This window comes from Lonchura striata, chromosome 3 (genome assembly GCF_046129695.1).
Source record: "Lonchura striata isolate bLonStr1 chromosome 3, bLonStr1.mat, whole genome shotgun sequence".
NCBI classification, from domain to species: domain Eukaryota; kingdom Metazoa; phylum Chordata; class Aves; order Passeriformes; family Estrildidae; genus Lonchura; species Lonchura striata.
The window spans coordinates 37,633,713-37,658,362 of NC_134605.1; the positions used below are offsets into that span (position 1 = coordinate 37,633,713).

General features: G+C 40.0%; 1 long non-coding RNA gene across 2 annotated transcripts in view; it reads left to right on the forward strand.

Moving 5' to 3' along the window:
• Positions 1-24,650, forward strand: part of LOC110477926 (uncharacterized) — a 99,382-nt gene that overhangs the window by 47,472 nt on the left and 27,260 nt on the right. The window contains exons 3-5 of one of the 2 annotated variants that reach the window (XR_004148012.2): positions 15,405-15,635; positions 17,516-17,677; positions 18,690-19,470. This is a non-coding gene — a long non-coding RNA (uncharacterized LOC110477926). Of the gene's footprint in view, positions 1-15,404; positions 15,636-17,515; positions 17,678-18,689; positions 19,471-24,650 lie in introns of those variants that run through there. The other variant, XR_013339703.1, reaches the window with a different exon arrangement.

A 24,650-nucleotide genomic window follows, 5' to 3' on the forward strand; every position in this document is an offset into this window, starting at 1 on the left:
CTAGTAGAAAAAGGCCCTGCTCATGTCCCATTGTCTCAGTAGACCAGGGGTGAAGGACAAGTATGATTATCTGCTGGCACTAAAGATCTTGCTTCTGTCATTACAGAAACTTAATCAAAGAGTCTGTTCCAGTCCTTCAGCATTGCAATCTCTTGCCTGACATACTGGGCTGCTGTTCTGACTTTCCTTAAGACACTGCAGGGTTTGACTGCTTTGAAAAGGAAGGTAGTTTGTACAAGTAAAAGTGGGCCAGGGTAAAATCCTGGAGCATGGGTAGCAGTGGCAGTGCTACTCCTGTAGCAGGACACTCAGCACAGGTGATTACCCAGGAGTTTACTTCTGGCCTCTCTTGCACATTGCCTAAGCGTTTGTGGGGGTCTCTGATGTATTGCCCCATGCCTCCTCATTTAAAGGCAGTATGGCCAAGTTCTCAAAATCATTGAAGATTCCCAAAACTGCAGGGCTCTGTCTCACAGGATGAGAACACAGTCATTCTTCAGTGTTTTTTTTTGGTTTTTTTTTTTTTTTTTACCTCTTACCTCTTTGCTACAGCTCCTAGAAGTGAAAATGAGGCTAGGAGAAATGGCAAACATCGTACTTGAAGCCCTAAAAATTTGTGGTTGCTTTGGTACAAATCTTTTAAAGCAACAAGCTTGCTCTACTTCATTTAATGACTTGATCTGATGGCTTGTGCTCCTGTGAAGCCACTTCCTCTTGCTCATTTATTTTTTCCTTCCTCACTCTAAGCCCCAGAATTTAGACCTTTCTCATCACACTACCTGTCTATTGGAAGATCTCTGCTCATTCCTGCCAAATGAAAGAAAATCAAAGTCCATGCTGAGCAGCAGTAAAAGAGCAATGTTGCTGCCTGGAATTGCTTCAGGAACTCCTTCTGTATTAGACCATATAAGTCCTACAGCAGGGAAACAAGTAGCTGAGCCTGTTCAAAAGCCTATGAATTCTTTCTTGCATTAAGTTAATTAGTGAGAAATGAAACAAGAAGCTGGTGCATGAAAGAAAAGGATTACATATCTTGTATCTTAGTAGCTCAGTGGAATTGCAAGGAAAAGGAATCCATCTTGTCAGTGATAAGAAATAAGTGTTTTACCCTTGTTTCAATTTTGTGTAAAATTCACTGTGTGTTTTACCGGCTGATGGATAGAGAACATTCAGCTGCTGAGGCAAACATGATAACCGATAATCCAGGGAAATTGGTGCGACCAGTTAGTGCTCAAGCCTGTCCTGTCTGAACCATATCCTACTGGCTGAGAAGCACCATCTAATTCCCTTCTGCTCTTACTCTAACTGGCTGATTCAGGGAGTAGGAAACTCAAAAATGAGCACACTCACTCCTCCCCAGCACTTAGCAATACCAGGAAAATATGGCAAACAGATGGGAGTCAATGTATCATCCAAATGAAATCCCACCCTTCATGAAAATGTGCCAGCTGAAGAGGAGACAGGATTCTTATTGGTGTCCTTTGCCATAGATAGCAAATGTGAATTTTTTTGGCTCAAATATAGCAGTGAGGGCTTTGCTTTTTTCCTTCTTTGAGTGCTTGTCATCTTGGCCAGGTGGTCTTTGAAGCCTGGGACATGCAGAAGCATGAGACTTTCCAGAGAGAGCTCCAGATGCCCTTGGCAAACTTGTTTCTCCTAAATCCTGCTTTCCTGCTGTGTCTGTGGCTGGGGCTGAAATTTTCACAGAAAAACTATCAGGATAGTTAAGAAAAATCTAACAGGCTTTTGAGCTGTATTTTATGTGGACAAGATGTATTTCCATCTGGAGTTGGGGTGGCAGCTTTTCTTTGCCTTGCTGACAGACTTCATGTTGTCATGAGCAAAACTTGCTTTTAACGGGTATTGGGATCCCTTTCCTCTTCATGTGTTTCAGTTGTGGCGTTTGGAAATCTTACTCAGGAAATCTCTTGCCATCTGGGTCTCCAGCAGCCTCAACACCTGCACCACTGATGCACCCTTGCCTTTCTAAACAGTAAGCCCATCTCTTCCCTCTTGGGGTCTGTGATATCGAGGTGACCCCGAGATTGTAAAAATCCTTGTTCTCCCAGCCTGTGCAGCCAAAGAAGGAGTCTGGAATATGTAGGGTCGGCTTCTCAAGGTTGATTATTTATCTATAATATTCTTTCTCTGACCTGCTGAGCTCTATCTATCAAGTCAGCCGTGGCATTCTGTCTGCCCTCCAGGGCAGTGTTTACATTTTATACTAAAATCTACATGTAGTATGTTTACAGTAATGTGCCAATATCTATCATTTATGTTAGACAGTGTGTCTCTGGCTTAAACCAATAGAAAAGTGTCACCATCATACCAAGACATGGAGGACAAGAAGGAGAAGAGGGTCAGGACACACCCAAATCCCTCCATCTTGTCCCCTTGAACCCCATTCTAAGAACCCCAAAATTCCACTTTTTCACCCTGTGTTAATTCAACAGTACTCAAAACCTTGTGGCTTGTAGTTCCTCACACAAAGTTGGCAGTTTTTTCCACAGGCTAAAATCGAAGCCACAGTTGTTTTTGACTTCATGCCAAGGTCTCCAAGCCCTCTGCCAGGGTCTTGGGACAGCCAGGGCAGCCAGAGAGATGTCCTGGATTCCCACACTTCCCCTGCAGCTGACCCCTTTAGATTCTCTGCCTCAGTCTGTCAGCAGAGTCATCCTGTTCAGTCCTTTTTCCAGCCTATAAACATGACAGGACACTTCTCTATTTTCTCAGTTTCCATTACTTGCCACAAAGTGGGGAATGTTCCTGCAACATTTGAGGAAGCACAGATTTACCTGGAAGTCTCCCCACCTGCTCATGGGAGCAAGACGTCACTTCAAAACTCACCAGAATTCAGTCTGAGTTTTGAATGGGGTAGCTTAGGACTGCCTCTTTCCCTCCTCAGCTACAGTACAGCCACACTATGTCCATACATCTTACCCTCAGCTCCAGGATCACCTCTGCTTTGCTGAGCACCTCCATCAACAACAAACCTGCTGAACATTGATAAATGTGTGATAATCCATCTTCCTCCTCTTCATCCTCTGCAAATTCAGATGAGGGTGGCTAGGAGGAAGTTCTGCTACCTCTGGAACAGCACTGCTGATCTCTTCTCAGGGCTGATGGTGAAGCTGAGGTCACCCCATGAGATACAACTGCACACTCATGCACTACTGCTAACCTGAACAGCCTGCTGGCACCTTTACTCAGTGTGGTAGCTTCCTGGTCTAGCTAAGCTCTGAAGAGCTTATCTGCTCCAAAATTAATCTGGGGACTGGAAGGAAGTCTTGACTAGCTGTGCTCCTTGATCTGCACTTAGGGTCCCAAGCAGGGTAAGCTAACAGACTAAAAGCAGTTTGTGGGTATGTGCAATTTTAAATTTTATACATGTTCGTAATTATATGTACTATATATTTATATATGTATATAGTTACATACATATATAAAATATTTGTGTATAGTTACTGAGGAGAACTATAAGCATATCACTCAGAAAGCATCCAAATTATAACACCACTGCAGAAAGCTGCATCAGCTCTACTGAAGGCAATGGAACAATGAATCAGATTAATGTGCCATTTTCCTTGGGTAAAGAAGGATATTTACATGAAATACAGCATTTCAAAATGGTCAAGGGTGCTTTTAAGTCTGTGAAACATTGTTGTTTAAATATACGTGTAAAATTTCCTTTCATAGCTGGTAAGACAGTTGCTAGGGAGTTTACTAGCATGAGTGGTCTTTTCCAAATTAATTTTACACTTTAATTAGAATAAGTACTGTACTGCTAGAAGACAGAGAGAATATGGAAAGAGCATTAAGTTCATTCCAGTTCTAGGTTTCACAGGTAGGTATCATATGTTGTAAGGTGCACACACTATGGGAGTCCTAAGTACTGCTAACAATTCCATCTAGCTAGTGAGTTTATGTAAAATCATTGACCTTGATCTGAGGATAGACCTTTTTAACACAATCAATACAGGTGCAATCAGATAAGAACATTCTACTGTTTTATTAAAGTGCATCTAATTCAAAACTCAATAACTCTCACAAATCCTTAATCAGAGAAGACATCCTGGGAGGTATTTAGGTGAGTGATCTTATAACTCTTGCTCTCTCCTTGTTAGGATGGCATTTTACAAATAGACATGTCTGTTTCCCCCTAACCCTCCCTGCCATAATTCTTTCACTATACACCTGTGTTGATTATCACACATTTATCAAGTATTTTTGCCTTCATTTATTTAGAGAGACTGAGTCAAGTGACAGCTTCTCTTTACCCTGTCCCCGGCATCAGTGTGGCCAAGCATACAAATGCAGATGTGGCTCGATTGCTGGCATGCTGGATCCTGTGTTCTAATCCTTGGCTTAGATGTGTGACGTTATAGGAGGTATAGTGTTAATGCATGCTCTGTAGCTCAGGGTGGCCAGGGATAATAAAGGAAAACAGTCCATGTGCAGCATTATGTGGTAGTTTGAGCAGAAGGAAAGCCAAAGGCAATAACTGTATTTTTAGAAATTATTTGAGATCAAAATCATGCACACCAAATAAGACAAAATAACCACATGGCAGAGAGCTCTGAAAGCACTGCTTACAGTGAGGTAATTATTATTTTTTCCAGGTGATCCTCAGCATGTTCCTTGACAATGCCAAGCAAATTGTAATTTGGAGCAATTGAGCTGAAGGTAGATTTCTTTTTCAATCATTTAAGTTCGTATATGGCAAATATGAGGGGATCAGGTCTTCAGTGTAAGTGTGAATGGCTTCACATGCTTAACTAGACTCCTGGTTCCCTGCATGACACAAAACAGCCTTTAGCCAGTCCATAGAATAACATAAGAAAAAAAATCAAATTGGTTTGTAACTATGTACAGAACAGAGAGGCTTAAGAGGCTGCAGCACTGCAACAGTCACCGTAACATAAGTCTCCAATGAAAAGAGAGGATGTCTGGATTGCGACTCCTTACAGTCAGGAATATTCCAGTTTGATTCTGATCCCTTTACTCCTTCAGACTTGAACCTTGAACTTTTATTCCAATAACTATATATTCGTTATTCTAATAACTTCTTCCTCACTCTATTTCTACCTCAGTTGTTTTAAGACCTAAGTTATTTGTTATCTTGTTCAAGATAATGCCACAAAGGACAAAACTACCAAGTTCCAATTCCCACATGCACAGACACACCAACGTCTGTGCTTTCCAGGAGCAGAATTTTGTGTCTCCTATTCCAGGTGGGCCAAAGTAATATCTCCTGTGGTAGAAACAGGATTTGAAAGGGGATGGACTGGTTGTGTTCTGCTCAAGTTCTGCTGTCTGGGAAAAACTCAATTATCATCTTTCTCTAGCAAAGAATGTGGCCTGGGTTATCTTCTGTTCTGAGGAGACAGACTGAGGCAAGCTTGTTGAACAACAGAGGGCCATGCAACCCTCCTGAAACTGGTTTGGTGATGCTACTACAGCTGCTGGCAGCAGAAGGAAAGAGCTGATCCTTCCCACCCAGCCAACACAGTATCAATTGCCATCATAGTTGTTCTGGCCTTCCCTTCTGTTCATACCAAGACCACAGATTTCCAGGTCTCTGATGCAGGCAAAGCAGGGCTTGCAGTTACTTTACTGTTTCTGGCTGCCTATTAAATTCGATGACTTTCTGCTTGGCTTGTGCTTCATCCCGACAGTCTCCATTGCTCTCCATGTTCATGCTCTCCAGAAGTATGCTTGCTCCATGCAGTGATGATAACTCAGTGCTTCCTGAGGCACTGCAATACCTTTCAGATACAACATGATGCTGTGTTGTCTTAGCTTGGGTCCTGAGGTCACTGAATCATTAGCACTGGACAGTGCAAGACCTAGTCACTTGGTCACTGGCATCATCTTCTCCAAAATGCTGAGGTGATTTATCAGATTTCACATAACAACTGGAAATAAAGTACTGATGAAAGTGCTATGTATTTGCGTTTTTTTTTTTTTTTTCTGGTGGTTTGTTTGTTTGTCAGATATCTCTTTAAAACAGTTTTGAAAGATGTGCTGGACAGTGAAATGGTTAAATGCAAAGGCATGCTAAGTATCTTGGCCTTTGCCACAAAAAGCATTGCTGATTCAAGACATTACATAAAAGCTTCTGCTGCACTGCAATCTCTCAGTAGTTACTCTAGCTAGCCTTTTCACTCTCCTTCTGCAAGGCTAAATAATACCCTCTTTTTATTTTTGTAATCAAAATTTATGTCATGTAATCACTGAAAAGTACTTTTTGTGTGTTTCAACTTTGATAAATGCAGCTCCCATCACCAGTAGAACAGAAATAAAATTAAAATTTATCTCTGCACACTTCTGTGTACTGGGCCTGCAGTTCAAAAGCAGCTTTATTTTGGAGAGCTTGGTGAGGGGGAGATGATGGTGTTTGGATGTACACAACACTTTAGACGAAGAGTCAAAAAGGAAAATGTTATTTCTTAGTCCTAAAGGGAGAAACAACAGTCAAAGAGACTGAAAAACTGTCCAGATGCTGCATTATAGCCACAATGATATGTATTTATTCTGTATTAATAAAATAAAGCCATAGCCTCTGAGTGAGTTTGTGCTTTTTACTGATGTGTTGGGCTCTGAAGGATTCCCACCCCCAATGGAAAATAAGGATACAAGAGATCTAATTAAAAAGGGGAGCTTGAGAAGCACAAGACTTTAAACTCCTCTTCTACTTAATGGAATTTGCTGTGATGCTAAAATAGTATTCCCCCCTGTCATTCTGATAAGAAAAACATTAGTGAATATTTGATTTTTTTGTGGAACAATTTATGGTAATAATGAGTTTTTGAGAGAGAAAAAAAATGCTGAAAATGGTACAATCTCATTTAAAATGTGCATGAGTAAAACAGAGCAGATACACAAAGTGTTGCCTGCTACTTCAACAAGATACTTTTATTTTATGAGCTGCATGCCCTTTCAGCATAGTGCTCAACATGTACCATTTGTGTGTCTCAACCCCACTCTTACTGCAAACTCCTTTCTTTATATAATTTGGACATTGGGACTGTATGAATTGTCAGGTTTCAGCTCCTATTCAGCAATTCAAAACTGCATGATCAGGTGTCAGTGCGCAGAAAATTCTCCCTATCTTTGCAACTGATTCTCAGACATGGCATCAAAGACATGGCAATCACTTCTAGTTGAAATGTGAACAGCTGAGCAACCATTTATGCTGGATATCTTAAACTTATGAATTCAATTTGCACTTACAAGACTGAAGTCCAGGCAAGAAAGTGCAGAAGACACACCAGAGATGAATGGACTTAGAAGGATTTTTTTTTTGTTGTTGTTGTTTTTTTTTGTTTTGTTTTGTTTTGTGTTTTTTGCTATCAATACATCCATTGCTGAAGTGGGTGCTGTAAAGAGAGATGTCTCCTGGTACATTTTGCTTTAGAAAAGTTGATGAGAAAACAGCTTTATCTTGCTTGAGGATGAGCTGAAGAGTAACTAAGCTTCTAAAGTCTTGCTCTGGCAAGGACACTCTCTATACTATATACATTGACAGTAGGTCTTTTGACCTCCCTTTGAGTTTTTTCTTGGTAAAATGAAAATAATCCTGAACTTGCAAGCTTTATTAACAGGAATATGTCACTGAAGAGAAGAGGAACTTTGGTGCATGCTGGGATCAGCAGGAAAATTTTCAGTCATTCCAGTAGGTCAGGTCACATTGTCAGTATGGGAAGCTGTAAAATAAGTTTTCTTGTCCAAATTAGACCGATGGATTACTTTGGATATTCTCTGGGAAGCAAAGATGTAGTTGTCCTGTCACATCTTCTCGGGAGCACTGTTTTTCTCAAAGTTTAATGGCAAGTTTCTGTAGAGGAATGGACTGAATTTATATTCTTGATATGTTGTTTCTACCTTGGACTCTCTGTTCAGCAGACCCTGCCCACACTCCAGAATGTCCTGGCCCTTTTAGATGTCTGTGAGTGTGATTTGAGGAAGGTGTGTGGGGCAGGAATGGGGGGAGAGTTACTTTTTGCCCCCATAAACTCTTCTTTGTCATAATGCTGTGTTAATGTTATGATGGCCTTTATCAGAGGACATCTCTAGAAAACTCCAAGGTGAATCTGGCTCAGCCTTTGCAAATTTCTGTGTGCATTTTTAGCATTACCACTATTTTTCTTTTGCTGGTTATGAATGAAGATTCCCAGATTACCTGAAGGCCGTAGCTCAAAAAAAACCCTTAAAGAACCAAAAAAATTCACTGAGTTTTTCATCAGCAGGAGAGGATAATTTTGTTTTTCTGTCTTTAAAAATCAGAAGTATAACCATGTCTTCTACGGTTTGGGTCACATAGTTGAACACACATGTAGACATTACAGCAGGGATACAATTTTCCTGCAGATGTTATTAAGGTGATTTTTACTTTATTTTGTGAGCCAGAGATTCTCAATGTTATAGTTTAATGACAAATGAATGTGAATGATGAATGTCAAATGAAAGATCTTTTTGTTATAGCTGTGTTGTCTTATTTTTATAAAAGCATTTAAAAAATAAAAATAAAGCAGGGTATAAGTATATGTTCCTTTCCTCAGAATGAATCATATAAGCCCTTTGTACTCTGTTGAGTGATTAAATGAAAAAGACTTTGGCCAGTGAAGACATGAAATGGATTTTTGTCACTGAGCAAGCCTACTGAAATGACTCTGTTTCACAGAGCCAGCAGCATGATGTTTAAATGGAGTTTGTTTTGGAGAACGGGTCACTCTGGGGCAGGTTTGCTCACATAAACTACACACAAATGTAGGTTGAAGAAAACAATAAATGTGAGCTGTCAGAAGATCTTATTAAGAATTTGCAGAAGATCTTACTCTTAAGTAGGATGGAGGAAAGAAATATGTCACAAGCAAAGGCCTCACTATCTTCATGGTTAGCCTTTGTCCCAGCCAAAAATGTAGGACACATTTAATATAATCTCACTGTATAATGTAATCAGACTGTCTGAGGGATATCTTACGCTACTCTGATAGTCAACAATCAAGAGTGGTCAAGGACAGTCAAATTGTTTTATTGTGCATAACTTGGCAAGGGCTAAGAAAAACGTGTATGAATTTAATGGCTCAAGGCTTTTATTACTTTCCCAGTAAGTGATTTTAAAAATGTACTTCCTTACCTTTGTGTCAAATGCAAAGTGAAATGGATAGCCTTAAAACTCATAAGTTAGAGAAAGAAAGAATAACATTCCTCAGATGCCAGCCTGCAAATTCAGGTCCTGAAGAGGATTTGAAGTCCAGCAAAGAATGTCCTAGAAAACTCAGGACAGCTGTAAAGGGTGACACTACAGGATGCATATCAATTCACGTTCAACAGACCTGATATTAGAGGACAAACTCATGGAAATTTCAGTAAACACACAAAGTGACGAAAAACTCCTGCTCTGCTGCTCTATAGGTACCATAGATGTCCTGTCCACCTCCTTTAACATTCCTTTAATGGAGAGAAGTCCAGAGGGAATGAATCAGAAAAAAAAAAATGGATTTGCATGATTCATCTATGAGAATGAGAACAAATATTTGATTTGGGAGAGAAGTAGCAAGTTTGGGGAAATGCATTCCTATTCTATAGAACTGAAGTTTTTTCCCTGAATTATCATGAGATTGAGGATACAAGAAGCAAGCCAGAATTAATTTTTTTCCCTTTGATTACAAGGCCCAGGTTACAATGTTAGTAAAGTGAAACTTGGGTGAGTGATTTAATTTTTATTAAAATTCTGCTAGCACAATAGAACTAGAAATATTGCTGATACTAGTTTTGGAAATAATTATACTGACCAATACAGTGCACTTTTAAAGAATTTGTAAATGTTCTCTTTTGTGTATGTCAGGCAGCCAGAACATTTCTTTTGTCAACCCACAACAGTGCCCCCAAGTGTAGAGATTATTTTGTTGATTTGAGATCATAAAGAGCATGACTAGCTGGAGTACAGCTACCCAAAGTACTCTTTAAACAGGAAGTCCCAGCTGGCATGTCACAACTCCTGCATGAGTGCTACACAGTCTCTGTCAACTGAGAACAACAAAACTTGGTTTTAATTTGTGTCATAAAAAAGCACAGCTCTGGTGCCCAGCCTCAGATAAGATTTGCCATTGAGTCAGCATTGGTCAAAAAGGCAGGGTGTTGTAGTGTGTAAATTTATTGTCTTGAATGTTCTGTCATTTTATGGTATGTTCGAGTGCCCCCCAAGTTATTCCAGGTGGTTTTTCCCCATGTTATGCCCACCTACCCAACTGTCCTTCATAGAATCCCCTCCCTACTTTCCTCATTCTTCCTTGTTGGTCAAGGCAAGCCAGCCTCTTTACCCGGTCCATTACCCCAAACCCTTTTTTCTGGAAAGTTCCACCCTGGAAGGTGCCCATTGGTTGTATGTCCACCCCCTGTTTTGAAAGACTTTAAAATCCTGGGCACAGGTGTGCTGGAGGATGTTTTTGCTTGTGTTCCTGTCTGGTGTTTAACTGCTGTGCTCCTTTCCCTTGCCTTTTCCAATAAATTTGCTGGACTTTGCACTGCAGAAGAGCCTCCCCTCTCTCCTTTACTCAGTCCTTGTTGCTCCTTCAAGGAGTCTCTGCAGCTGGGCATCTTGCTCAGAGGCTGTCGCTCAGGCAGGACCCCAGCCTGGCCAGTTCCCACTCTTGCCACTGGCCCTGGGGCATCACAGAACTAGTCTGGGCTATGGAGGACAGTGGCAGCAGAACTCCTCCAGTTAGAACACAACCTGCAGAAACAGCCGAGCTTTTCAAAGACAAGTTTGGTCTTTGACCAAACCCTGTGCATCTTGTAAAACTTGACAGGATCATGTTGAAAAGGCTTTAATGCAGGATTTTGTGGAAGTGACCATTGACTTCAGAATATTCACAGACATGTGAGGTAGGTTGGCTGACTTCTGTCAGGAGATATGTCCTGGAGGCATTGCTAGAGATATTTCTTCTTGTGGAAACAGACATGAACATTGAAGATTAATTTGTAGTCCAGTTTTTTTTTCTAGATTATCTCTTACTTTTATCATGAGCTTGACATCTTTCATATGGTCTTCATAAATTTATACTGCACAGTTAAAGTTCTTTGAAGAGTTTAAAGCAGAATTGAAATATTTTAAAGGACTTTATAATGACACATTGGAAGCACAGAAAATCCCTTGATAGCCTAAATGTATGGAAACATTCTAGAGTACAAATGAGTTAGAGATTAATTCATGGCACCTTGTGCAAGCTTGGGGAATTCTATGTGTTTGAAATAGTTCCATAGTACAAGCAATCTGCTGGACAGTAAAAATGTCCTCTCAGCCCATCCTCACTTCCCAAAATGAGTGTTTAGGGGAAGGAATCTTTCTTCCTTTGCTGTCTTCCCCATTGCAGCCTTTTTATTGTCAAAGAGGTTGAAGAAGTTGTAGGACAATCCTCTGTATACTGAAAGTTATGGATAACATGTCATAATAAGAATTCAGAACCAGGAAAAAGACTGGTTCACATTTAAGAGATTGTAGGCTAAAAAATGGCTAAATGCAGCTAGCTATAGAAGGAAGGTTTAGGTTTATGCATCTGCTGGGACAAGTGACCAAAATGCCCAAAATGTCCCATGGTAGTTAGAATCAGGAAAACATTTCCTTAGATGCCAAATTGAAATTAAATCAGGACTTGGAAGCAGGTTTGCATCTTTTGTTTGAAAGAACAGCTTGAACTAAACAGGGTATTTTTAGAATCAAAAAGAACCTCTATATGGTGTCATTACTGGAGAATCTTCAACTGTCCTCCACTCTACTTTTTATTTCTAAGAGAAAGGACAGCAGGACTGGGGATTCTGGGACCATTCAGATGTCTCCTCTTCCTCCAAATCATTAGCAAAAGCTGAAACTGGTATTTTCCTCAGGGAATAATCTTTTTATTTATGTATTTTTTACTACATCTGTAGAAGAACTCTGTGAAATAGCTTTTACCTTTCCCAGTACTCCCTTTGATTGAAACCAATTACATCCTCTTGCAGAGACTCGAGGCTGAGAAAGTCCATGTGCTACTGAGTGATGGGTTCACTTTTGTGGTGGGTTAGTTTTGACAAACACCCAAATTTCCATCCAGCTGCTCACTCATAACCCTTCTCCACGAGGCCTAGGAGAAAATAGGATAAGAAAGCTCATTGGTCAACATAAAGACAGGGAAATTGCTCACCAATTACTGTTGTAGGCAATACAAGCTTGACTTGGAGAAAGTTAATTTAATTTATTGCCAATTAGAATAGAATCTAGCAGTAAGACACAAGCAGATACAAAGATATATCCTCCCATCCCCTTCTCTTCTCTCCCCTCCCTTCTTCTCTCCAGACTCCTGTACATGGTCCCCAAGTGGTGTCGGAGGGCAGTTAGTGGCAGAACCCAGAGGTTTGGTGATTTCTCTCTCCTGCTCTTTTCCTCTCACACTTTTCCTGTGCTTTCATGCAGATTCTCCTTCCTGTCTTCAGTATCTCGGGAAATATCTATTTCTTCCTGGGCTCTTCATGGGCTGCAGTTCCTTCAGTTGTACCTGCTCCTACTCTGACCTTGATGTTCCCTCTGGTGTTTCTCATTGCTTTTAGTTCTCCTCTCTCTGTGTTACCTTATCACAGAGGCACATTCTGAACTTGTCTGTGTCCTGCAGTGGGTCTGGTGGAACCAGCTAGAGCTGGCTGTGTCTGCCATGGGTCATCTCCTCATCTCTTGGATCAGACTCATCTCTGTAATCCTGTCTTTGCCAACAACTTGCTGTGGATCCTCAACACAACTTTGAAGTTAGGAAAGTGAGGCAAATGTTTGTCTGTTCTTGCCAGTTAGCTTTGGAAAATGAACAGTTTTGCTCACTACACTGTGGCTATACTTCTCTGTGACAAGACTTTATGGTAAACAGGAGAGCTTTTTGTTCTATTGGTAACTAGATCTAATTGTTTTAACTGTCCCGTTCAATTCAAAGCATGCAGTGACTCACCCAGCCTGCACCCCTTGTCTTGCTGTGTTCCAGGAGAGCTTTTGTTAGTCCTGCAGCTATGGGGATTTGGGCAGGTGGAACATAGCTGGACTTCTTGGCGTTCCTATCTGAAAGCGCTCCCTGCTTTTCCTACTTAAAAAAAATATAGAACTCTTTCCTAAAACAGTGTTGCCAAGCACCTTTGGGTGATTGTTTTAGATTCTTCATGAATACCACTTTCTGACCACTAACCTTCTACCGAGACTGTGCTGGATTTATTTGAGCTATGGGAGAACAACTGGCAGACAGCTGATGAAAGAGTTGCTGTGAGGTGGGCATAGGAGCTACTGCCTCACCATTTTCTTTGTGAAGACTAAAGGTGCAAGGGTGTCAATCATCTTCTATGTAAAGGTCTGAAAAGGCTCTCAGAGCTCAGTATTTTTAGCTCTTTAACAGATTATCTTTTATTTTTAGAGGTAACAGTAGCTCTTAGGTTAAGAGAGAGACAAAAGCTTCATTAGTTTTGGAATTTCAAATGAACACAGTATGGGATTGAGAAGATTTTTTTTTTTCCACAGGAACCTGAAGAGTGGTTTAAAGGATGTTGTGAAAAAGAAGGGAAAACCTCCAACTGAGGGGGTCTCTGTGCTCACAATATACATACAATAGGAGATATTTTTTGAAATATTTTCTTTTTTCTGTAGTGGGGATTTTGCTGAGGGAATGTCATCTCTTTACTCTCCTCCACACTCCTTCTGTTCTGTTTTTTATGCTTACCTCATCCAGGTTTTTGTTGTTGTTGTTGTTATTTATTTTGAGGGCTATTCAGGGTGTTATTTGTTTGAGTTCCCCCTCTAGCATGTGATAAATTCAACCACTTTTCTTACAGATTCCTTGCATCAGGAAACTGGATCTCTACCATGATAGTGTTTGGGAATGGAAGCACTTTTTTTTTTGTTGTTGTTGAAGACTTTGTGTTAAAACTCAACTTTTGAAGAAGATCACTGATGCAAGATGCTCATCCAGCAGATCCTGAGTGTATCAATAAATTAAGTGGCAGCTCGAAGAGAGAACACTTGGGACAGAGAGGACCAGGCACTTTGGTGTCTACTCAGGAGCATTGCACTTCCATGTGGCATTTTGCTTTTTTGTCTGGGGAATGCTTTTCGCAGGAGCTCCATCTGCTTAGTTTGCCATAACTGAATTACTGCTGAAATCTTCTTCTTTTGTACTTTCTATAACGTGCAAAAGAAAAAGAAAGGAAGCATAAAAACGTATATTAGAATTACACTGAGCACATTTCTTTTGAAACTATAATTTATAAAAATGAGTACATTTGATTTTGCAATTATAAATTATGAAATAAATGCATTAGTTAAGAAGTGAAGCTTTCAAAGGTGCTAATTATTAACCAAATGCATTTACAGTGTTTTAATGACCACTTTTTCACAGTGTGTTAATATCCATTAGCTATATTCATATACTAGTAATGCTAATATTATGCAAAGCCATTAGTTAGCTTCAAAGTCAATAATGGATGATACTGATTCCAAGCCTCCACTGCATTAAAAGATATATACTTTTTGGGGTTTTTTTTTTTGTTTGTTTTTTTTTTTTTTTTTGATAGAGTGTGAAATTTAACCTGAGTTTTCATTTGGATATTGTCAATGAATCTGTTTCTGCAGATTACATAGGTGGATGTGGAGTCAGTTCTTGAGAGCCGATGGACAAAAATACTGATCTGCCTCTGTCTACTCAAAAGCAGAAATTGGGTTCAAAATAAACTGCCCTGCCTTCAGAGGAGGGCTTTGAATATATCTCTTTATGGACTTTATCTCAGCTGCCTTGTAGATAGAATTCCTTCACTAGTAATTTCTCATTAAGAAGTTTTAGCAACACTTCTTAGACAAGATGTTTTTAAGGAAAACTCTGGAATATTTCATTCACTACATTATCTGAATGGATTTTCAGATAGTTGAACCTGTTATTCTTCCTTTCAAAAACATTCACTGTTATTTTGTCAAATATCTCTAATATGTAATCATTGTTCGGGTGGCGGATTGAACTAGGAATGGTTATGTATGTGCTGCATTTTGCTCCTTGCTTTAGCAAAACTTGAAAGTCAAATATTTTATGATACTGATATCAGGAGATTTTTATGCTGCTAGTAAAATGTGTGCATTGTTTTAGAGGCTGGATTGTAAAACTAACCACATATCTTGTAAATCGACAAACAGAAAGAAGAAACCTCAGTGGTTGTCTCAAATATTAAGTATACAGATTTTAGTAATAGGGTATCTATGTTTAATTTTTAATTTATTTAGCCAAAATATCTATTCTCACTTAAGGCTTACAAGATGCAAATATTCAAAAAATCTTTAATACAGAACATATACACAGAGATTTGACTTTCAGTTTGGTATCTTTCATCTGCTTCATCTTCTTTTGCAGGGCATTGACTTCTGGGAATAAACTGCTCTCAGCTGAAAAATGAACCCTTAGCCCATGTGTTCATGGAATGGATTGAGTTCATTGTGGTGCTGATTTACTGTAACTAGATGCAAGATTGATGCATCCAGGAGAAACCATTCCACGTATCTCATCTGTCTCTGGAACTGCCCCTTTAATCTCTTTACTAGATTTGATTGTTCTCTAACAAACCAGCAGATACCTCTAGAGCAGGTGAGATTTTTCTTTCTGTGAAAGACTCAGATCGGATGAGCAGAGTTATTGTGGACAGGACAGATTAAAATGTCTCAACTTGGTGTTAGCATCAGCAGAAATGGGTTTGGGGAAAAACTCCTTTGTCTTCTTATTCTTGCACAGACGACAGGAAAAATGGAGTGGAGGGTAAGAGCCCATGATGTATCCTCCTCTTGTGGTCCCAATGCTCTGTTCCTTTGTTCTCCTTCAGGCTGTGATGTGAAGACTGACTCATGGTGGGACTTTTGCTGAGGTGTGGATTTGGGGCTAGGAGGTCCCGTAAAGAAAATAAAAGCATTATGCAGCACAGTTTGAAAGTTGATGGCCAATACAGCTCTGTGAATGATCATGGAGTGATTCCTCGCCAAAGTGAACTAAATCAGAAGTAACTCCATTAAAGCAGGCAGATTAAAACCTTTTTGGAGGAGATTAGAAGTGGCCCCTGTGTGGGAAAACACAAAGTACTTCAGATAATTGTGTGGAGAGCAGGGAGCAGAAAAAAATTAATATCCTGACAGAAATCTTGATAACCTGGAAAATTTGGTGAAATGTAAACATCCTTTTTTGAAAAAACAAAAAAGACTCCAGACAATCTCTTGACATTTAAGGAAGACTTGATCTCCTAATAAAAAAAACCTAACATATCTGAATAAAGCTTGTGGAGGTTCCTTAGGGAAGGAAGAGCATGCATAAGACCAATCCTTCTTTGGTGCTGGGGAGGAAGGGACTGCAGGCTTGGGAGGAATCACACAGAAGAACAATTACAACTTTTTATTTCATCCAGTGAAGTCAGTGGCCTGGACTTAGCTCCACTGATCAGAGGACACTTCTAATAACACCAAGGCTGTGGGTTCAATCCCTGTATAGGCCATTTACTGAAGAGTTGGGCTTGATGATACTCTTGACCTCCTTCCAACTCAGAATATTCTGTGAATCTGTGAAAAATTTATTCATAAAAAATGCTCCTACAGAAAAAGGAAGATGAGCTATTAATCTCCTATAGATCAAGGAAACACTTTGGAAACAGAAGGCAAGTTTCCTGGGGTTTGGATTCTAGGAACAAATTCCCCTTTCGAAAAAAAAACCAAAAAAAAAAAAAAAAAAAAAACAACCCAAAAAAAAAAAAAAACACCACCAACAAACAAACCAGAAAACCAAACAAGAATTGGGTTCAGTCCATGGTACTGCCATTTGGGGAAAAACTGTAATCTGTTTAGGCTCATATTCTGCATTTGCAAGTACTGGAATCAAATGCTGACAGTTCTCACTAGTGCATAATTAAATTCTTACTCCCAGTTGAAGCCATTGGCAAAACTTTCACTGACTTCAATCTTCAATAGTGCTGGATTAAGCTTTCATTGAATGTAATGAGAATTTGAAAGGCAAAATCAATCCAGATTTTGCAAAGAGCCTCTTTGTTGTGGATCAAACCAAAATCATAACGTAAAAAAAAAAAAAAAAACCAACAAAAACTTTGCCATGAATGCAATAAGAATAATGAATCATATTGGTATCCTGCATACTTTTCCAGAAGATAGACAAACTGAGTCACTTGGGGGTCACAGCAATAATCAGAATTGTGTAAGTACTGTGTAGCAAAAACTATTTCTTGGTTAGTCTGCTCTTTTTGGCACAATCCTTCTGGCAGAAACGTATAAATTTATTTTGTTGTTGCTCAAGAGCTCCTGGTGAGTAATTCCTGCTCTGCAGATGGTATATGATGTAGATGATTTTTCAAGTCCAATTTTAAAGTGTAGTGCTGTGGTTTATCACAAAATGTTTTGCTGTAGTATACTAGCTAGAAATCTAAGAAACCAGATTCCACTGTTAAATTTCAAATACATCCCATCCCTTCCTAGATGTATCTCTCATTATAAATTTGCAAGTTAAAACCAATGAGAAACAGGAGTGCCTGGCTGTAGAGAAAGTTCTTCTCCATCCTACACCATGTGAGTGAAGGCTGCAGAAGTTTGGGAAACTGGTGAGACTGCAGAGATTTTTCTCAAGGAGAGTGATACAAAGTAAGTATTGTTCATCTTAGAGTCACCCCCCTCCAGAAAATATCCCAAAAAACCCCAACAAAACAAATGCAAAACAAATTCAATAGAACAGACTAACCTTATGTAGAAATTGCAAATTTATTCAGTCTATTAATAAACCACAGTTAGAGGTGTGTGGAATGGAAGGTGACCTGAGTTTCCCCTGATGATTTAGGGGATTATTCTGGTGCTCACTGAACAGAAGCTTGTCAATAACTGCTGCTCCTGAACCTATGATTTGTCATAGCAGTGACCTCTGGTCCTTGCTACAATTCCCTTAGGATCAGAAGGAAATTCTCATCAGAAGAAATTCTACCAGGAAAGATCAAGAGTCCATTTTTTCAGAGATGCAAAGGCTAGGAAAACGCCATTAACAGGATTTGCTCCTGCTCTACTGTGGTTACAGCCCTGAGAGAGGACTGGACTTTCCGCTCTTACCAACTGAGCCATATCGGTGACATTCATCCTTCAGTCCTGTCTCTGAATTGTCAACATTTTTCTTTGGCTTTAGTGGTGACATAATGGGCTAAGCAGGACTCAAGCAGAGACTACATTTCTAAGGGGGGCACCAGAATAGGACTGCAACTGCTGTGATCACTCACCAGCAAGCCAGGCCTGGACTACCCTTCTTGGCTATGGGCTTTCTCTTGTCCCCCACTGCCCCAATATTCCCAGCTCTCCATCCCTTGGATAGAAGGAGTTGTCAGCCTCTGCCTTAGCCACACACATCAGTCTCCTTTTGTCTCCTGCTCCTGCCTGTCATGGTCCAAGGGTTCTGGGTACACAACTACAGTATGTAAATAGATTATACTTCCCGACACCTCCCATAATACAGTATCAGCTCTATGTTGTTTATCAGTAATTTCTGATTGGAAAACATGTATCCAGTCAAAATGTTTTTACTTAGTGTGTTTTGCCTTCTGAGATACTTAATCCTTGCTTTTATTCCTGTTACATTTCCACAGTTTTCTGACATGTTTGTTTTCTTTTTCAGTGTGTGTGAATTTTACGTAACAGATTGCACTGGAGAACAAAACATTTATTTTTAAATGTTTATGGGAATAAAATAATACTGCTATTATCTACACTCTTGATTACCAGGATTATCTCATACATATACAGATCCTCCAGATAGGCAGATTAAGTGATCAGAAGGTTCTTAGTGGGCCCCAGGCTCAGAGTGTACACTAAAGAGGATCAAGCCTGCTTTAATTCATGTGCTGCTTTGCTAATGCTCCTGCTCTTTCTCAGGAGAATTTGTGAAATATGTTACCTGGGTCCCAGTGTGGTCCAGTGAGTTGTATAGACTGTCTGGCTTTGATGGACAATATATTGGGGCTGACTTGGAGCAATAATGTGTAAAGAAACATGTATTTTGCTTATCTTGGGCTTGACACACACACCTTTCACATTTGTTGGCAGACCTTGAGCATCTTGTTCTTGCTCAGTGTTGCTAACAAACACCTCTAGAATCTGGTGAGAATGCCTCTTTGTAGCCATTCACAAATCCAAGGTGTTTGAGGGAGCATAGGAGAGGGCCAGCTGTGTCCCCTAGAGAAAGAAAAAAGTCGAACAAAGGCTTTTGCTAACTGAGCAGTTTTTAGGCAGGTAATGGTACTTGCTTATAAAGAAAGTTTCTGAGAAGCTGACATTTCCCCATGGCCCAGCTATCATGGAGCAATTTGAACAATGAATATAGGAAACCACCCTGCAAATATGATTTATCCACCAGCTTAAAAAAAAAAAAACCAAACAACACATGATTGCTTTCTGACTAGGATATGTGCTCTGAATTGCTTAAGAATTTTGAGAAACTTCCTTTATAGAGCTTTAAAATACAATAATGTAGAGATGAAAGAATCCTTTAGAATTAATGATGGGGACAGAACTGAAGTGACATCCATGTTGAAATGCCACTGTCTTAAATTGTTCTATTCCAGTTACTATGTTTCTGAATGTGTCTGTGGCTCCCAGTCTTTGTCATGTCTGCTAGCAAATATTGGAGCTAGAAGATGACAAGAAATGTGCAGCAGTGGAGTGTGTTATGGGGAAGGAGTGAGCTTTTGACATTGAGCCTAAGAAAAAAATAAATGGAAAGATCTTTTTGCTTAAGAATGCAAAATTACATGAAAATTGGGGCTGATAAAAGAGAAGTAGACAAGAATAGATGAATAGATAAAGTACCTTGAAAGGAACAATGGGGATGGATGCAACTGTTGAGGAAAGGAGGTCCTGTGTATGTGAGAAAAATTTCACCATACATCATAAACAGAGATAGAAGACTTGAGTTTAAAATTCAAGACTAGGAAATAATTGAAAAAGGGCTCTAGAAAGTCGAGGCAGCAAAGAAGAACTGACAGTAGTGTGAATTCAGTAGCAGTGTTTTGAAAAGATTAGGCTGTAGTGATTTCATTGGGTAATATTCCTTTCCTCACTTCTCTTGTTTCACAGGGAGGAGGGTAATCTCTCATTTATTTATAACTATCCCATATCTGAGATGAAAGTCAGAGCTGGTTATGTTTGGCCCCAGAGTCCACCAGAAGTATAGGATCCTATGAGAAATGCTTACTTGTCAAGCCTCTAATTTTATGCTCTGGCAACCTTATGCCATAGCAATAAACTCCTTTAAGACCCAGCAACCAACCCAGTTACAATGCCAAACTGCCCATTTTAATTTGATCTTCTTGAACACTGGCTTTTGGTGTAGGAACAGTGCTGTGAAGCAGAGGTGCACTTGTATGACTACATCTGCAGAGTGAAAACACAGCCTTCCAAAATACCTTCTGTCTGTCCTTTTGGTGTTCTGCTTAATGACCTCACCCAAATAAAAATACCATACCTTCCAAAACTGTTATAATGGAGGCAGAAATCTGTTCTCTCCCAAGGGCAAAACTGAGAATAATAATAATAATTAAAAAAAAAAAAAAAAAAAAAAAAAAAAAGCACTGTCAAGCAAGACCCTCCTTTATGTTTTTAATTTCAGAAAAGCTAGTTTGGTAAGGCTTCTACTGGATGGCTTTCAAATGCAAATCCTCCAGGCTACTTTAGGCGAACTTGATATCGTCTTTGAGTCAGACTAGTCTCTTAAAATGCAGCAGGACCAAAAAAGGACTTGTGATTAAGGAGACTGCACATCCTTGGTGTCCTGGAAGCATGCCAGGGTATGAGATGATATTTCAGTCCTTTGCATTCCTGAGAATGTCCTTTTGTCCCATGAAAGGCTGACATCTTCCTGTGTCATAACGAAATGATGAGGCAGGGAGGGAGGTGTCTGTCTAATGAATCAGTCTGGAGACCAGCTAGGTCTGCTGGTAGGGTGACTGACTGTTGCTTTTCTGGGCTCTCCAATGAAGGGGTGTCGGTCTCTGATGCTCATTTCTGTCCTCTGCCTGCCCCCTGTTGGCTGGTCCACCTCATCGGCAATGGACCTGGCATCCCCCATGTGCTGGACACAAATGAAAAGGATTTTCAAAGGAAGTCATCGCTAAAATTACAAAATCATCTTTTTGTGTGTCCCTTAATGTGACAAAAAGTGTTGTGGTGGGGTTTTCTTTAGTTGTTGTTTCTGTTTTTTCTCTTGCCAAACTCTGTATGGTTTAAGTTTAAAAGGGTGATGACTACACAATTAAACTTTTGAAATGCTATTCTGGAAGCTGGCAGCTGCTTTCATTTCTGCTTAGACTTACTTTAATTTCTGATTCATATTTTCTTTCAGTGGCTTTCTTGCACACAAATGCCAAAATCGTTGCTAACTTTATAAGTATAAAATGGCTACATCTGCTAGAAATCACCCTTGTATGAAATAGCTGCATCAAAAATTCCAGACAGGTAAGCTCTTCTCATGTTATATTAAATATATAGAAACGTGAATTCCAGAAGTTCTACCCTCAGCTATTCATATACAAGTTGTACTGCGATGGGTGGGGACTTCAACAAGCTTACTGAGGGGAGAACTGAGGCATTTCTGCTGTAAAGGAGCTGGGAAAGATGTTATTTTCCTGCTACCATAACCTCTCTCCCCACAGATCCTCCTTTAGAAAAACCTGAGAGCTCTCTTCCTAGATTAGAGGGAATCTTACTCAGTGTACAAAGCTGACAGGGCTACCAGCAGATGCTTAGGAAAAGTACATCAGCACAGGGCACATACAGCATGATCTTTCCTTTGGTGCATCCTCTTACCATCCAGAAGCCACCGTTTTTGAGACCTATCATGCAGAGGCTGAATAAGGTCTGTCACTTTTATAGCCACCAATGAACTAACTCTGTCTAAAAGTTGCCCTGTTACTTGTAGATATTTGCCAGTAGCTCACTAGCTTTGAACTTCATGAAGTTCTAGATACTTCTCTCTACTGTTATTTGACTAATATATCATAAGTAATGCAGTGAACTAATCTCCCATTCTGGAGCACATTCCAATTCTATTTTCTCAACTAAAATCCTCTCATGCTCCTCCTCCTCCTCCTCACCATGGTGTGCATGGGCAATTTACATCCAGCTGTGGATGGCAGCTGGCCCACCTCACAAGACAGCTCTATGCAGCTGTTTTTTCAAGAGATGTCAGGTGGTCAGTCACTGACAGGCTGCCCATATTGTTGTTTGTTATAGGCAAAAATAGTTTTCTGTCAGTCTCTGCAGTGGGGAAATACATGGAATGATGGTTCTGTTTTGCCCTTTTAAACACACAGCAGGAGCAGGAAGATCCCTCTTCATGACTCAATGCTGTGTGTAATGGACATGTCTCTGTGATGGATCCTAAGGTGCCTATAGCAATGACCACAGTAACTTAGATGTTAACCTTACCAGCCTTATCCTCTGTGACCACATTATAAGGTATAGAAGCTATAACTATTTTTCAAGCTCAGTTAGATTCCTGGGAACGGCAGCAATCCAAGATGCAGATCTTTCTCAAGCCTCAATTTAAAGTGATCATGAGGTCAAATGGAGCCAAGAAGAGCCAAGTAAGAACCTCCAAAACTCAAGCTGTCATAAAGACAATGTCCTTTTAGCAGATGATGCATTTAGCAGATGAGGCCAAGAGAAGTTGGATAAGCAACAGCGCTATGACACATTTTCCTATCAGAAGCACAGCCCTGCTTCCCAGGCTTTCTAAGAGTCCTCTCTGGTGCCTATGCCAATACATTCTGCTCTGCACCCCAGAACAGCTGGAGGCAGGTAATCTGACCTACCTGGTAGTCATGTGACACTTTTCAGCAACTGTTGACTACAAAAGACAAAGATCAAGCTGTAAAGCAGAGTTACTCTTTTGAGACAGGAAATGGCTAGAAATAGGATTCAAACATGATGCCCAGAAAAGGTAATGAGAAAAAAACATGCATGCAATCTATGAGCATGGATTCTTTGTTCCAGCAGGTGCCAGACTGCTGCATTTGCAGATGGTATATCAAGGGAGCCCCAATGGCTAGTTAGAGCAATTCCTGCACTAATGTGAACAGAGATTTTGATTTCACGGTCTGAAATAAAATGACCCAAATATAATTATGCAAGCTTATTAATTTATTTGTTATGGGTCGGTAACCCTTCACAGTCTATAGCACGAGTTACATGAAGGGCCAGGGGGATTGAAACTCAAATTTAACAGAGTTGGATTTCTGTATGGAAATTGGAAGAGACGAAGCACTAAATTGCATGTTTTATGATGATATCTTATTAAGAAAAAATTAATGCCCAACTTTGAAAGCACCAAACTAATTCTGAACAGAAGCAGTATAAAAAGAACTGCCTCATGAAGGTTTGAATGATATATAAGCAAGATATGCCCCCCTGTCCAGTGCTGGAAATATGGACAAACCTTGAAAGTTACCAACTTAGAATAGCCAATATAACATGGGCTTTCTGTTTGCAGAGGCAATTTCTACAGTGGTGCTAGAGGCACTACTGGCAGATTTAGTAAAGTCAGGGTACTGCATAAAGCGTGTGTCTTGGTTTTGAGACAAGTTTCAGGAGAAAATGCCCTGGAATGAGCATTTCCTCTAAGCAAAAAGGGCTTCAATAATTCCCTTTTCTTTCACCAATGAGAGTAATGGATACCAAGGGGTGAAAGTGAAAAAACCACAGTTTATTAATAGAAAAAAAAAAAAAAAGTGCCTGCAAGGCAAAAGAAAATAAAGAAAAAAATTGAATAAATGTTAGATATTGAAATTGTGCATGGCAGCCTGTGTTCCTCTTGATGACATCTGATGCTTTGTCCTCAGGGCTCTGTGAGCATTTCAGAACAGGAAGCATTAAGATCTTTCTCCTACAAAGCAGGAACAGGGTTATTGCATCAGACTTCTTCCATTCCCATTGCAATGTTCCATTCCCACCTAATGTTACAGTATTAGGTGTGTGCACTGAGTGAATGACTATGGTCTAAACACACTGCACTATGTTTGTAGGCTTCAACAAGACAGAGAGCCTGTCCCACACAAAGTCAGATGGAACAGGGATGAAAGGTGTTGGGCATTTAGTCTGGGTGCTGCTAAACACATGTGGAGCCCTTGTTGACACTCTCAGGAAACTATTACATCTGTGTGTCAGAGTGGAGGAGCCACTTGATCAATGCATAGATCACAGAATCAATTAGGATCACAGAATGTTCTGAGCTGGAAAGGATCCCAAGAATCATCCAGTCCAGCTCTTAAGTGAATGGCCCAGATATTACAGTATACTTTTTCCACATGCAAAAGCTGGCCCTGGAGGCCCTCCCTGCTGGACCTAAAGGTAGTTAGGACCTTCACTTAGAGCACCTCACAAGGGCACAGACTTTGACCATTGTGAACTTGATTTGAGCCTGAGAGCCAGAAGCAAGGGAACTGCACACCTGCCTCAAATCTTCAAACTACCTCTTAAGGGCTTTTATCTTACATGGTAATACAAAACACTATTTAGTGTTTCTTCCTTCAAAACTGTTTTGATATGTGTGATGGTAAATCAAGGGAGAAAACTTTCCAGCAGG